Here is a 15,222-nt window from a genome sequence, read left to right as displayed (position 1 = left end):
CACACGATCACCTATAAGACTCGTCCAGCAATCAAGGGACAAGTCTTAGCTGATTTCATCGCAGAAATCCCTGAAGGAAAAGTCGAAGAGGCTCAGCGCGAAGTAGACCCTCCGCAAGCCAATAATGAAGAAAACGTTTGGAGATTATTCACTGATGGAGCTTCAAACGACGAAGGATCCGGCACAGGCCTCAAACTGGTGGATCTAGAAAATCATGAGTATACTTACGCAATCAGGTTGGATTTCAAGAGCACCAACAATGAAGCTGAGTATGAAGCCCTGCTGGCTGGTTTGCGCATCGCGCATAAGTTCGGAGTTAAAAAGCTAGAGGCTCATGTAGATTCATACCTGGTAGCAGCACAAGTCAATGGCCTTTATGATGCCAAGGAGAACACAATGCCTCTGTATCTAGAGCAGGCGAAGAAACTCACCGAACAATTTGACTTTTTCAGAATCATACACATTCCGCGCAGTGAAAATAAGTCTGCCGAAGCGCTAAGCAAGATGGCATCAACCAGCTTTGATCATTTTGGCAAAGATGTCAGGGTGGAAGTAATGAGCAACCCGTCAGTGGGAGCGAAGTCTGTTCTTGTAATTCATACAACACCTTCATCATGGATAACTCCAATAATGGAATTCTTGAAGAAGGGAAAGGTACCAGACGATCGCGCACAGGAGACGTGAAAGGCAACTGTAGCACCTCGAGCACACGAAAGGTCTGACACATAACGCCTCCATCTCTGATGCATGTCAACACCAACCAACCACGTGCATTGACGATTCGTTTTAACCAAAGGGATGGAATTTCGCGCAACGCGCGTACAAGAAAAGAAAAAGAAAAGACAAGCCATATTAAAAAAGCAAACTATTAAGTCTAATATCTATCTTACCTCGCTCGCGCGAGACAAGACACACATTAGACTGGGGGCTTGAAGGGGTATGCACCCGCCTTAACATCGAGCAGGGCGGGTCAACCCATAAGATATAGACAAGAGGCTTGAAATCAGGATGTCATGAAGATACAAAGCCAAAACCTATGCGCGTGGCGCATATCACATATGCTCACGCATCACATATGCTCACGCATATCACATCTGCGCGTGGCGCATATCACATATGCTCACGCATATCACATCTGCTCGTGGCGCATATCACATATGCTCACGCATATCACATATGCTCACGCATATCACATCTGCGCATGAAACATCTGCGCGTGGCGCATATCACATCTGCGCGTGAGAATAAAGAGAAGACCTTGCGCATCCCCGGGATAGGCGCATAAAGGCCGCACGTAAGCGACACACAACAAATGAGACAATAGTCTAATCCAAATCAGGATAAGGACAACCATGATTGTACTCATCAGACAACCTTCCAGAAGGTATCTTTTAAAGAATAAAGAATGTGCTGATGTTGACAGCTGCCAATGAAGGGTGGACAACTCAGCAAGGCCCATGTGCCACCACGTGATGGCACATGAGTCAGGTGAAATACCTTGGTCAGAGAATAATCAATGAAAAAGCACCAGGTGTCCTAAGTACACGTGGCGCGAAGCAATAGGAGGAGGCCAAAAAGGCCCTAATTGGATCTGAGCCCAACCATTGGAAACCCTAATACTATAAATACCACACCACCTCCACAGTTGGAGGCAGACAAGAAAATATATTCCAAGTCTTTACTCATTTTCACATTCTTATCTTCTCCTACAATATCTTATTCTCACGCCGGAGGGTTACCCCAAAGAGGACCCCTCTGTCCCTTTCTGAGGGGTAAGCTCACGGTGCTGTTCGTTTTGTAGATGGAAGAACTCGTATCTCGGAAAACCATCGGTGATATAGCACACTCGTACCCGAGGAACGTTGATCGTATACAAGTAAGTCGATCCACTCTTCTTCAATATTAAAACTAAATAAAATATGCCAGTGAGCAACACGTTATTATTGTATCTTCTTTGTCAGAACCTTAAATTCATTTGTTATATTATTCAACCAAATGGCACCACATGAATCACACACAAACAAACAAGAAACCTATTAACTAATGACTTGAAAGATATTGTTTATCTCAAAAGTCTTCGGAAGAATATGCTAAAAATTATAACTTGGAAACTCCCAGGCAGTTTCCAATCATTTATTTTTTTTTACTATTTATATTTCTTATAAAGTCTTCTGTTTGAACCTCCATAAACTAATCCGAAAAATGGCGCTCAAGGTTTTATCAGCTCTTGATGTTGCCAAGACACAATATTACCATTTTAAAGCGATCATAATCGCGGGTATGGGTTTGTTTACTGATAGTTACGATTTGTTTTGTATCCCTCTTATCATGAGAATGATAGGAAGGATATATTATCCTGAGATACATAAGAAGAAATGGTTTGAGGTTCCAACAGCCATTACCTCGACGATGATAGGGGTCGCGTTAATGGGGGCCGTGATTGGTCAACTTGTTTTTGGTCGGCTAGGTGATCTTGTGGGACGCCGTCGTGTGTATGGTATATCTCTGGTGATGATGGTGGTGGGGTCTATTGGATGTGGATTATCACTATCTAAATTGACATCAATGGTGTTTGTTAGCCTTGGGTTCTTTAGGTTCTTGCTTGGGATTGGAATAGGTGGGGATTACCCGTTATCGGCTACTATTATGGCGGAGTTCGCTAACAAGAGGACTCGTGGAGCGTTTATTGCGGGTGTGTTCTCAATGCAAGGGTTTGGGATACTTTTGAGTTCGCTTGTTTCCATGATAGTGTGCTCCATTTTTGAAGCTAGTGCCCATGAGAGCGGGCTAAAGAGGCCGTCCGACCTTGCACCATCAGAAGTCAATGCTCCGGCCCGCCTGAGTCGGACTTGGCATGACGGCTCATTCTCATGTTTGGTGCAATTCCAGCATCTATTACTTACTATTGGCGGATGAAGATGCCTGAAACCGCACGGTAAGAACAACTCCTTAATTCATTCTATCTAGAAACTTTAACCACTAGTATGTTTGGATGGTTTTTGGAAAGATTTATAAAACTAGATAATTCTTTTGTGGTACAAGTGTATCATGAAACAACAAACACACATTCAAGATTTTATTAGGGTGGACAATGAATTACTTGGAGGTCAAGATCATAATTTCTTAACAGTTCATTTAATATATAGTTTAGATTGTTTGAAACTTTGAATAAGTTGTTACTTAAAATCATTTCAGTAATCTACTTATCTAAGTACAAAATTTTTATTTTAATTTTCCTTTGTCTTTATTTACTATGATTGTTGAAAACACAAACGTTACAAAATAATATATCTTACTGAAATACAAAAAGGAATTACCTAGTTCTACATCTTGTAATAATCAACCAAAACTTAACACTTTAAAAATTACAGATTCACGGCCTTGGTCGAGAAAAACACATTACAAGCAGCAAAAGATATAGGGAAAGTGATGGATGTACCACTCAGTACAATCCAAGAAGATGTCGAGATGATGGAGACTCCAAATACTCACGCTGCTTTGTCAAATACCTACCCTTTCTTCTCTAGGGAGTTTTTCCGAAGACATGGTCGTGATCTTATCGCGGCATCCATCAATTGGTTCCTAATCGATATTGTCTTCTACAGCCTCAACATATTCCAATATCATGCATTTAGCGGCTATATGAAACGGAAAGAAAACATTAATCTATACAAAGATGCAATGCAGCTCGCAAAATTCCAAGCATTCATTGCTATATGTGCAACGATCCCTGGATATGTTGTAACAGCTAACTTGATTGATTACATCGGGCGAGTCAAGATTCAGGCCGCCGGGTTCTTTTTCATGGCGGTAAGCTTGTTCTCAATCGCAAAAGTTAACAAGGGCGATTGGGGTTCCAAACAAGATTGTGGTTTCATTATTCTCTATGGACTTACTTTCTTTTTCTCAAATTTTGGGCCAAACACCACTACGTTCATAGTTCCAGCGGAGTTGTTCCCGGCTAGGTTTCGTGCAACTTGCCATGGGATTTCGGGTGCGATTGGAAAAGTAGGGGCTATAATCGGGTCAATTGGGTTTTTGTGGGCTTCTCGTGATCATCATGCGGCGTCGCATACGTTAGCGTTCATGGGCGTAGTTTGTGTTTTAGGGTTTTTCGTGACGTATTTTTTTACAAGAGAGACAATGGGTCGGTCATTGGAAGAGAATGAGAATGTTGATGAGTTAACCGGTGTTTGGTTCGTGAGATTTTGGCCTCATAAGGCTTGGGCTGAAAGAAATGATATTAACACTGGTGAAACGACGTCTCGTTATCATATGTAGATATTCTTATTGTTTAGATTACAACTTGTTTAGATTACAACCATAAATACTTTATAGGCATTAGAGGTGATGACTAGAGATAGATTGTTAGATGAAAGTTTAAGAAAAACAACCACGCGTGTATATTATATTTTATTCTATAGTTCGATATATTTAAAGCTAGAGATTGGTGTGTTCGTTATTGTAATGATTTCATTGAAACTAGCTAATGACTCAAGATAGAACACAAAAATCATTTCAAGCAATCAAGATCTAACCGCGGTAAACTATGAAACATGTTTTTCAAATCACATTTGGGGTTATTCATATTCTTGTATTTGCAAATAAGGCCAAATTTTAGTTGTGTAAGAGATAGAATAAGAGAATATAAGATTGGTTATCAATCAAAAACACCTTAATCATATATGATATTAGAAATAAGTATGATTTGGCAAAAGCTCAAGTAACCAAAACTTATTGGCCATTCGTACTGCGGCTGATCTTAATCATGATTTGGCAAGAATCTCTCTTCTAGCATGTCACACAGCCTTTTCTTATTCCATTTTGTATTGGAGGTTAATATGAAGTTAATCGAAGATGGTATTGACGAATAAGCCTAGTCTACAACCTCACTGTTTATTGTCGTTTTGTATTGGTAAATAAGACTTTATTCCCCACTAGTATTGAAAACTAAGACCATGTGTAGTGGTAAAACTCCACTCTAGCCGTTATTCAACACGTGGCGTCCAAGTCAGCAATGAAGCTTTATACAAAATATGGTGTTGTTGTATAAAGTCCTAAAGTATTACTTAATTATTTTTTTCTATTTTTTTATTAACAAATTCGCAACTAAAAATGACAGCTATCTCATTTATAAGAAAAACAAATTCATCAACATTAATCACCTTATAATTTCTTCTAACTGTTTCAATATTATTGTTTCTGACCGTGTTAAAAAATTGGCATTATGTTTCAGTTTCAGTCCTTTAGCAAATAATTTGTTGTTCTTATCAAATAATCATATCATACAACCCGTTATGCTTTTAATCAACCAGAGAATTTGAAAGATGATTGTGTACTTTGGTTGATAAGGGGTGACCAGGAATAGCAGGTCTTACGAATTCGTGAAAATCCAATCTCTGATAACGTCATGCATTTTATACGTGCGGCTAGTTTCAATGGCGTCATTCAATGTGAGAACCCGAGGCTCTAATAAATGCCTTAAGATCTGGCAATTTTATTTGGTTTACCGATTGATGGTATTGTATTGTGTGGCATTGAACGTATATGGTCAAACGAGGAAATTTTATCAAGTTTTTATGAATTGACCAGTGATGAAATGAGATCGAAAAGAATAAACTCGACTTTTATTCTAAACGCCACTAAGGCAACTTAACTTCTTGACATTCCTACCGATGCATGCACGAGCAAGAGCAATACTTTTAGTTGTAATAGGTGGAAGACTATTTTCCGAATCCGCCAACAATTGGAGCAGTGTTGTTCTTCCTATTTTGTACTGAATTCTTTGTAATGCCGTTGATATTAAGTTGATTGAGATTGGCGGTGTTATATTACAGTTGCAGCTTTTGGCTTGGGAAAGATTCCCCTCAATAAATAGTTGCATACTGAATTTAACGAACGGGCTTCTTGATTATCCGGGCTAGATGGGTCTGGGAAAATGGATTGGCTCGTACGTGGTTGTTGCGTTGAGGGCCCGGGTCGTATGGTTGGGCTATTTCAATTACATATATTTACATCTTGGTTCAGCTATTTTTAATAGCACATCTTTAGATCTTGAAATGTCATGACATATTTGTTTCCTTTAGCATTTTCTTATAATTACTTCAAGACGTAACTAGACTCGTATTTATCAAACCCCAAAAAGTTTGCAACCTGTATTCTCATCATCTCATGTTAAATTTAATAAGTCATTAGGATTGTAAGCAGTTTTTTTAGAATCACATAACAAACCAGTCATCTTACTGGTTCATCAATTAAACTAGCTAGTTAGCCCGGTTGGATTAGATTTAGAAACAATCAGATGATGTTGTAAATAATATAAAATTAATACCGTTTATATATCTAGTTAAAAAAAATATGAAAATACTTTCTGTTTAGGTATGACTTTTTAAGTTTATTAAAACATATATAAGATATGGAATATGAACCATCAAATGAGTTTTTGAAGGAACGGAAATGAAAAATGAATACTGAAAATCTTGTCCGCCCAATAACCGATCGATAGGTTCAACAGGGAACGATTCAATAGGCTTAACCAGGCTGGTTCGCGGTCCAACCGTTTTGAAACTTATTCCATGATCGTATGCAAATAATAGTTTGAAGACTGTTTTAGTTGTTTAAAAAAATGTTAAGACATGCAATAAGTTACTAATTAGCTGGTCTAGGTTTCTAGATACATAAACCTCAAATGACTTTGTGGAGGATTGTAGGAAGGTTGGACTGTCAAGTATCGCCAAAAGGGATCTTTCTAAGAAAGAAAATTCGTGTGGTTTATAAGTCAAGGGTCCCAGTGACGTTACATCAGTCCTTTTCTACGAAGTTGACTTTGAATTTTGTATCCTGGATACTTATGAGGACCAAGATGCAGCTATTATGATACAGACAAAAACAATAAATAATAATTTTCCAATTATATATATATATGAAGTTCTTTAGCAATTTCCTTCCCCATCTATAATCTATAATATATATAAACGAAAACATAAAATCCTATGTGTCGTGATGTGGTCGCTCCCCTATTTTTTGAAGTCACCAGATTTGCTTGATTTTTAAATGGAGATTTTTCATGCATTTGACTTGAATTAATGTGTATGAGTCTTACCAAACCCAAATATTCCTTAAACGGGTTATAACATCTCATTAAATTAAAAATTATTCTCATCAAATTATTTATGTAAAAATCCTATAAAATAGGATATATACTAAAAATTAATATCTTATTTATTTTTAAAAAGATATATATTATTTAAATTAAAAACCAAATGTTATAGTAAAAAAAATAAACGGGTCTTGGACTCATCAAACCATAAGTATATTATTAACTTTAATAAATATTATTTATAATTAAAAAACCAATTTTATGGTAAAAGAAATAAACGGGTCTTGGGTCTCATCAAAACCATATAGCTTTTAAACCGGGTTATAACATTTCATTTATTTGTAAAACAATTTATCATTAAACCATATAAGTATACTATTAATTTTCATACAATAAAAAATATAAATTCAAAAAATAAATAAATATTAAAACAAATAATATAAAACGGGGGATAAAAACTAGTGATATTATATTTGCCTAAATAATAAGTATTTTGTCATTTTAATATTATATATTTTTCTCATAACAAGTAAGCAAGATGTTGATACGATTATATGAATATTGGATATATATAACAATAACGAAACTATAATTTCATTTGTTTATTTAAGTAAAACAATTGAAAGCGCATGCATCACATACATACAAAAACAGATATCGAAGGGCATGTGGCCTAGCTAGTTGTATGAAGGTATTAGAGGCGTTGTTAGCGTTCTTGGGGCCTAAGAGAAATACCTACTCGGGTCATAGTATAAAAAATCTATTGTTATGATCATAATTAGTAAGATTGAACTCGTGTGTTGTGGTGAGACACGATCGGCATTAGCTTGCTTCGTTTCGCTTTGAAGACTAGATATATCAACCAAAGAGAAAAACGAAAAATAAATTCGTGATATGTCTATAAGGATAGTGACAGGTGTTTTAAATTGATAGAAAATCATACAAACGAATATAAGTGCTGGTTCTAAAATTACGAATGTTCTTCGGTCGTAATGGGCCCAACTATTTATAGCCCCATGACCTCTACATGTATCGTACCATTTGTTATCATACAATCAAAGGCAATTTCGCATCTCCCTTGTATAACTATTTTGAAAATTGGATTTTTATAATCTCGTCTTTTTTAATTAATAATCTTACCTAAGAATATTCTTACAACTAGTTCAACCTTTTACAATATTATTTTCTTATTGGGGCTCCATTAAAAATAAGTTAACTCCATTAAGTTTTGTCAGAATTTCAAACTGATGTATTAAGACTTTTGATCGGAAAAACGAATACGTTTAGATTGATGTAAAACTTACCTCGAAATGATGATCGCAACAAATGGGGTGTTGATTTAGAATTAATGGGTGTCAAAACAAACGATAAACCCTGACATTGACATATTGAGGGTCTGTTTGGTATGGGGTAATGGAATAGACGACAGAATGGAATGGACGTGGTAATGGAATGGGTTATTACCATTCCAATTAAATGTTTGGTTACCACATGGGAATGTAATGAATCATCACTTTCTATTGTTGGTAGGTATGAAAAAAATATAAAAATAAAATTAAAATGGTAGTGAGTGGTGGTGGTGGCGGTGGGAGTGGTGGCGATAACGGTGGAGGTGGTGGTGGCGGGTAACAGTGGAGGAGGTGGTGGGCAGCGGTGAAAGTTGGCGGCGTGTGTGATGTTGGGGCGATGATTGATGGATGCGGCGGCGGCTGGAGGTGGTGGGTGGCTGGCACTGATGGCGATGGTTTGTGGAGGTGGGTGGTGGCGGCGGTGGACGCCGATGGTGGTGATTGGTGGCAGTGGCGGCGGTGGTGGGCAGCGGTGACGGTGGGCGGCATGTGTGATGGTGGGGCGATGGTTGATATATATGCAGCGGGTGGCTGGCGGTGCTTGGTGGCTGGCACCGATGGCGATGGTTGGTGGAGGTGGTTGGTGGCGGCGATGGGCGGCAGTGGACGACGATGGTGGTGGCCGGTGGCAGTGTCAGCGGCGGTTGGTGGTGGTGGTGGGTGCTGATGTTGGGTAGTGGTGGTGTTGGGAGTAGAGATGGTCAAAAAAACCGGTTGGGAACCGGTTTGCCGGTTTAAACCAGAAACCGGTTTTTACGAAAACCGGTTTTTTAAAAACCGGTTTGACCGGTTTACAAACCACCGGTTCGTATTTCGGTTACAAGTTTTAGAGCCAAAACCGGTTAACAAACCGGTTAATGAAAAAACCGGTTTTTTTTAATAACCGGTTATGGAAAAACCGGTTAACCGGTTTTTTTATAAACCGGTTTTTGACCGTTATGGAAAAACCGGTTAACCGGTTTCTCCATAACCGGTTAAAAACCGGTTTTTGACCGTTGTATAACGGCTATATGGCCGTTTTTTTTTGACCGTTTTTTTTTTTTTTTACCATTTTACCCCACAAACATCTATATATAGTTTAGGTTGGGTATTGGTTAGATCACACTCGATTATACAACTCCAAACGCTCTAAACGTTTATTTCATACGCGATTATTTTGTTATCTCACGCTCAATTATACCACATTACCACTCCATACGCTCTTATTTCGTAGTCGATTATCATGGCCTCCCAAAGTGCTGCTTCATCCGTCAACATGGGTGCCTCGAACACGGGAGAAACGGTCGTTCGGGTCATCCCCACGAAACGAAACCAAGATGTTTGGCAACATTTCGATCTATGCGAAATTTCTAACGGTAGCAAAAAAGCTCGATGCAAACATTGTTTGAAGTTTTATGGCAAAGATGCAAACTCCACTTTAAAAGCGCATGTACAAAGGCCCTTTTGCAAGGCCTTGAAGGACGAATCGGGAAGTAGTTCGCAGCCGGAGATGACGAATCAAGGAGCGGTGTTTACGTACGACCTTGAAGCGGTACGTCAAAAGTTTTCAAACTTTGTGATTCAACAAACACTTCCTTTCAACCACTTCGACAACCCTCAATTCACGGAGATGATGCAAAAGTATGTTCAACCACGCTACCAACACGTAAGTCGTTCGACCCTTAGAAGAGATTGTCTTAAAGCATGGAAAAACGCTAAATCCGAACTAATTTCATACTTTTCAAACTTACAAACTGGTGTAAACTTAACAACGGATGTGTGGTCGGTACCTCATGGTTCGCCCGACTCATACATTTGTGTGACGGCTCATTGGGTTGACCCCGAGTCGTGGCAAATGATGAAACGAACCGTTGCGTTTCAATTGTTTGATTACCCGCACACGGGTAGAAATATTTTTAAACTCTTGGATAAAGTCATTCGACAATACAAGATTGAACATAAAATCTTTTCAATTTCGTTTGATAACGCGTCCAACAATACGGCCGCGGTTGGCCATTTAAAATTAAAGTATAAACCTATTTGTGATGGAGCGTTTTTTCATAGCCGATGCATTGCACATATTATCAACTTGGCCGTGCAAGATGGGTTAAACGTGATCGAAACGCAAAGAAACAATTTTAAAAGAATGTTACGAGATGTTTTTAGCAACAATAAAACATTTTCAAGATACAAAAAATTTTGTGTAGAAGCTAATTGTCAATGGTTGGGGCCAAATTGGGATTGTCCAACAAGATGGAACTCGACTTGTGATATGTTTGAGAAAGCCATCCAACAAAAAGAATCATTAATTGCGTTTCATCAAATTTTGTCAAGTAGGGGTAAATGTGCACCGTACGATCCTAGAAAATGGTTATTGATTGAGATCGTTACGGAGGTCCTTCAAATTTTTAAATCTTGCACAACTAGTTTATCCGGGGTTTACTATCCAACAAGCCCCATTGCTTTACCAAAAATTGCTGTCATGTGCACAAAGTTGAGTGAACTTCATTGTAGGGGTGCACCTTATTTTGATATTGGTGTAAAAATGAAAGAAAAATTTAGAAAATATTTTCAAGAACTACCCGCTGTTTTGACATGTGCTGCTGCGTTAAACCCTTGCATCAATGTTGGTGGTGTTGAAGCTTTAATAGAAAAAATTTGTGATGAGCTAGAGTTAAACGACGATCAAAACCCCTATTATAGCCAAACTTTAAAGAATGCTTTCAACACCACCTTGTCAAACATGTATGATGTTTACCTTACAAAATACGGGTCGTCTTCCCAAATTCATGACTCGTTAAGAGCTGTTGCCCAATCCCAATCCCAAACCGACCTTGAAATGGGGATGTACTACATGATTTGGGAAGACGCCGGTAAACGTCAAAAGGTAAACACCCCAAGCAGTGAACTTGGAAGGTATGGTGGTACCAACTTTGTGAAACACATGACTCCGGATGAATTTAGAAGTCTTGATTTGCTGGCTTGGTGGAGAGGTAAGGAGAGGAGGATGAGTTTCCGATCCTCGCCGCCATGGCCAAAGATTTACTAACGGTCCAAGCTTCCACGGTAGCTTCGGAGTCTGCTTTTTCTGTTTCTGGCATGGTTATATCGATTAGGAGGACTCGACTCACTCCACCAGCTATAGAGATGTCGATTTGCTACAAGGATTACTTGGACTCTTTAGATAGGGCACAACATCAACGCTCACTCGAGGGGGAAATGGAGTATGAGGCGGGCTTGTATGAAGACGAGGTCAATCAAGGACACACTCAACCAATGACCGATGAAGAAGCCGCGTACGACGATTACCTAAGGAATAGCTTGGGATCGGGTAGCGAAGAAAATTAGTTAAAGAAACAGCAAACATGGAGGCAAATAATGAGTAAGAAACAGCAAGTTGTTCATGTAATCGTGTCTAAGCATTCTTTAATGTTTGTATTTTTGAGTTACGAATATGCGATAACGATTTAATGTTTGTATTTTTAATGTAAAAACTATAAATGAAAGTTATGTGTTTTTAATCTTCCAAGCAAAGAACCCTAACAACGAAAGCAAAGAATGGCTTCGGTCAGTCCGTTTTGCCTTGTAGTTACCGGTTTGCCTTGTAGTTACCGGTTTGTTTATACTGTGAAAAAATAATGGTTATTTAAAAAAAAAAAAAAAAAAACCGGTTATTAAAAAACCGGTTAATAAAAAAACCGGTTTATTAACCGGTTCTAACCGGTTTCTAAACCGGTCCTAACCGGTTAGACCGGTTAGGGTTTTGACATACAAAAACCGGTTATTAACCGGTCCGGTTATTAACCGAACCGGTTTTTTTCCGGGCCAAAAAACCGGTCCGGTTAATAACCGAACCGGTTTTTTTAAAAAAACCGATTTGTGCACCTCTAGTTGGGAGGGTGGTGGAGGTGATGTAGGGTGAAGGGTGGAATGGAATGAAAAAAACATGGGGTACGGATGAAATAAAATTGAGGTATTTTAGAGGGAATGGAATGGACTAAGTAATGGGTCATTCCATTCCTTTAGTCAACCAAACACACTATTTTCCATTCCCTCACAATGGATCATTCCATTCCGTCCTCCATTCCTACATACCAAACGTTACCTCAAAGATCTTGACATCATCAAACGTCTTATTGGCTTACCTAGCATCGGCTCAAGATTTTGACTAGGAAACTCCCAGGCAGTTTCCATTGACATGTATATTATTTATATCAATATATGCTTGCTATCTTATGTTTACTATCTAGTCAAGAAATGACACTAAAATGGCACTGAAAGTTTTATCGGCTCTAGATGTTGCCAAGACACAATATTACCACTTTAAAGCGATAATAATCGCAGGTATGGGTTTATTTACAGACAGTTACGATTTATTTTGCATCCCTTTCGTCATGAGGATGATAGGAAGGATATATTATCCTGAGATACATAGAACCGGGGACCAGACAAAATGGTTTGAGGTTCCTACCGTCATTACCTCTACGATGATTGGTGTCGCGTTAATGGGGGCCGTGATTAGTCAACTGTGATCGTGTGGGCCGTCGTTGTGTGTATGGAGTTTCTCTAGTGATGATGGTGGTGAGGTCTATTGGATGCGGATTATCACTCTCTAAATTGTCATCAATGGTGTTTGTGAGTCTTGGGTTCTTTCGGTTCTTGCTTGGGATCGGAATTGGAGGCGATTACCCTTTATCAGCCACTATTATGGAGGAGTTTGCCAATAAGCAGACTCGAGGAGCGTTTATTGCTGGTGTGTTCTCCATGCAAGGGTTCGGGATACTTTTGAGTTCGCTCATATCCATGATTGTGTTCAGCGTTTTTGAAGCTAATGCTGACGAGCTCAAGCTAACGAGGCCATCCGAACTTGCACCATCAACAAACATTTCCCGGGTCCCACCAGAGGCGGACTTGGCGTGGCGACTCATTCTCATGATTGGTGCAGTTCCAGCATCTATGACTTACTATTGGCGGATGAAGATGCTTGAAACGGCACGGTAATTTTCTTTTGGTGCTGCTAAACGTATCTCTTTTTACAACTGCCTCACAAGAGTACTTTTTAGTCACAAGTATATAGATCATTTTTGACATGAAGGTTTCTTTGAATACTGCTTCTACAGGTACACGGCATTGGTAGAGAAAAACACATTACAAGCAGCAAAAGACATAGGGAAAGTGATGAATGTACCACTAAGTACAATCCAGGAAGATGTAGAGATGAACACACCCAACACTCGCACATCTTTCTCAAACACCTACCCTTTTTTCTCACGTGAATTTTTCAGACGACATGGTCGTGATCTCATCGCGGCATCCATAAATTGGTTTCTCATCGATATCGTCTTCTACAGTCTCAACATGTTCCAATATCATGTATTTGGAGGCCACATGACTCCGAAGAGCCACATGAATATATACAAAGATGCATTGCAAATAGCGAAATTCCAAGCACTCGTTGCAATATGTGCAACGATCCCTGGATTTCTTACAAAAGTTTCATTGTTGCTTAAAAGTGGGCTTATTCAGATTTCTTAATAAACTAATCCTCACCAAAAGAAACTACAATTTATATTGTTAACTTGTTTCTCTATTAGAATCTATTGGTCTTTAAATATTGACCATAAGCATGTAAATTTCCTAAAGGTTTCTAAGGTCAGTGGGAGCAGTAGAAGTACAAGAGCCGGGGGGAAGAGAGTTATAAAATTTTACTCCAAATTTAGCTCCAATTACACCTCTTGTACACCATATTGCACCAACTCTTACACACTTAGAATCCTGAAAATGATAGCAACCTAACCAAGAGCTAATCCATAAAACCGAGACTTTTAAAATTACCCAATAATCAACTCAAGAGGCCATCTAGGTTTTAAAACCTACTAACACTGATGATTATGTAACCTCCCTAACTAAAGTTGAAATGGATGTTGGAAAGTTTAATGATCCTACCCCTTATAAACCATTAGCATCAATCATAATTGACTCCATAAATCAGGCTAACATTTTGAGGTTGAATCACCTAAGAGTGTTCATAACTAAACTAAATTCCAGTACGAAACGTTAAGACAGTAAGAAGCACGATTGATTATTAAAGGTTATATTTAAGGATAAACCAATTATCAAAGAATTTTCTTACCTATATTACAAAAGATTTATTTAAGGATCATTATTGTTCTAGTAGCTTACAATAGTTAAGAGCTACATTAGATGAACATTAAAACAACTTTTCCTAACAATCGACTTACATATTTATATGTTCATAAAACAGCCTAAAAGTTATAAACTGAAGGTCAAAGAACATTTAGTTTATAAGTCAATAAAATCCATATATGGGTTAATGCAAACATCAAAATATGATGAAATATTTATACAATTATTTTCATCAAAAACAAGTGGATTAATGTACCTACCTCAAGATGAGTGGGAGCAACTAAAAACATACTTGTCCTTATATAGATGACATTCTTCTGACAAGTATGTGTTACATGAGTCAAAGCATTTTCACACATACTTTGATATTATAGATCTCAGAGATATTCCTTACACATGTAATAAACAGTATTGCTCTACTTTAGAGGATAATGGGAACACATAGATTATTTCCTTATGCTTCATTAAGTAGAAGCCTTATATAAGTTCAAGTCTATACCCGTTTAGATATTACTCAAAATTGCAACACGCTAGATATGTCTAGATTAATGTGAAGCATCTAAAAGAGTACTAAGATATCTTTAAAAGAAACGAAAGACTTAATTTAAAAGAAGAAGTGAGAATTCAAACCGGTAGATTACTTTAAAC

At 38.2% G+C, this 15,222-nt stretch overlaps 2 pseudogenes across 1 annotated transcript; both read left to right on the top strand.

Moving 5' to 3' along the window:
- The first annotated feature begins 2,202 nt into the window (after positions 1 to 2,202).
- Positions 2,203 to 4,299, top strand: LOC143555424 (putative inorganic phosphate transporter 1-9; annotated as a pseudogene). The gene is made up of 2 exons (XR_013139196.1): positions 2,203 to 2,935; positions 3,372 to 4,299. The product of XR_013139196.1 is annotated as a putative inorganic phosphate transporter 1-9 (transcript).
- An 8,382-nt stretch (positions 4,300 to 12,681) lies between these two features.
- Positions 12,682 to 13,962, top strand: LOC143555435 (putative inorganic phosphate transporter 1-9 pseudogene; annotated as a pseudogene).
- Positions 13,963 to 15,222: the final 1,260 nt, after the last annotated feature.

The sequence above is a fragment of the Bidens hawaiensis genome, unplaced genomic scaffold (assembly GCF_021521415.1).
Source record: "Bidens hawaiensis isolate Kalapana, Puna unplaced genomic scaffold, B.hawaiensis_p1.1 tig00018131_1, whole genome shotgun sequence".
Classification (NCBI taxonomy): domain Eukaryota; kingdom Viridiplantae; phylum Streptophyta; class Magnoliopsida; order Asterales; family Asteraceae; genus Bidens; species Bidens hawaiensis.
This window is presented reverse-complemented; position numbering and strand designations above follow the sequence as displayed.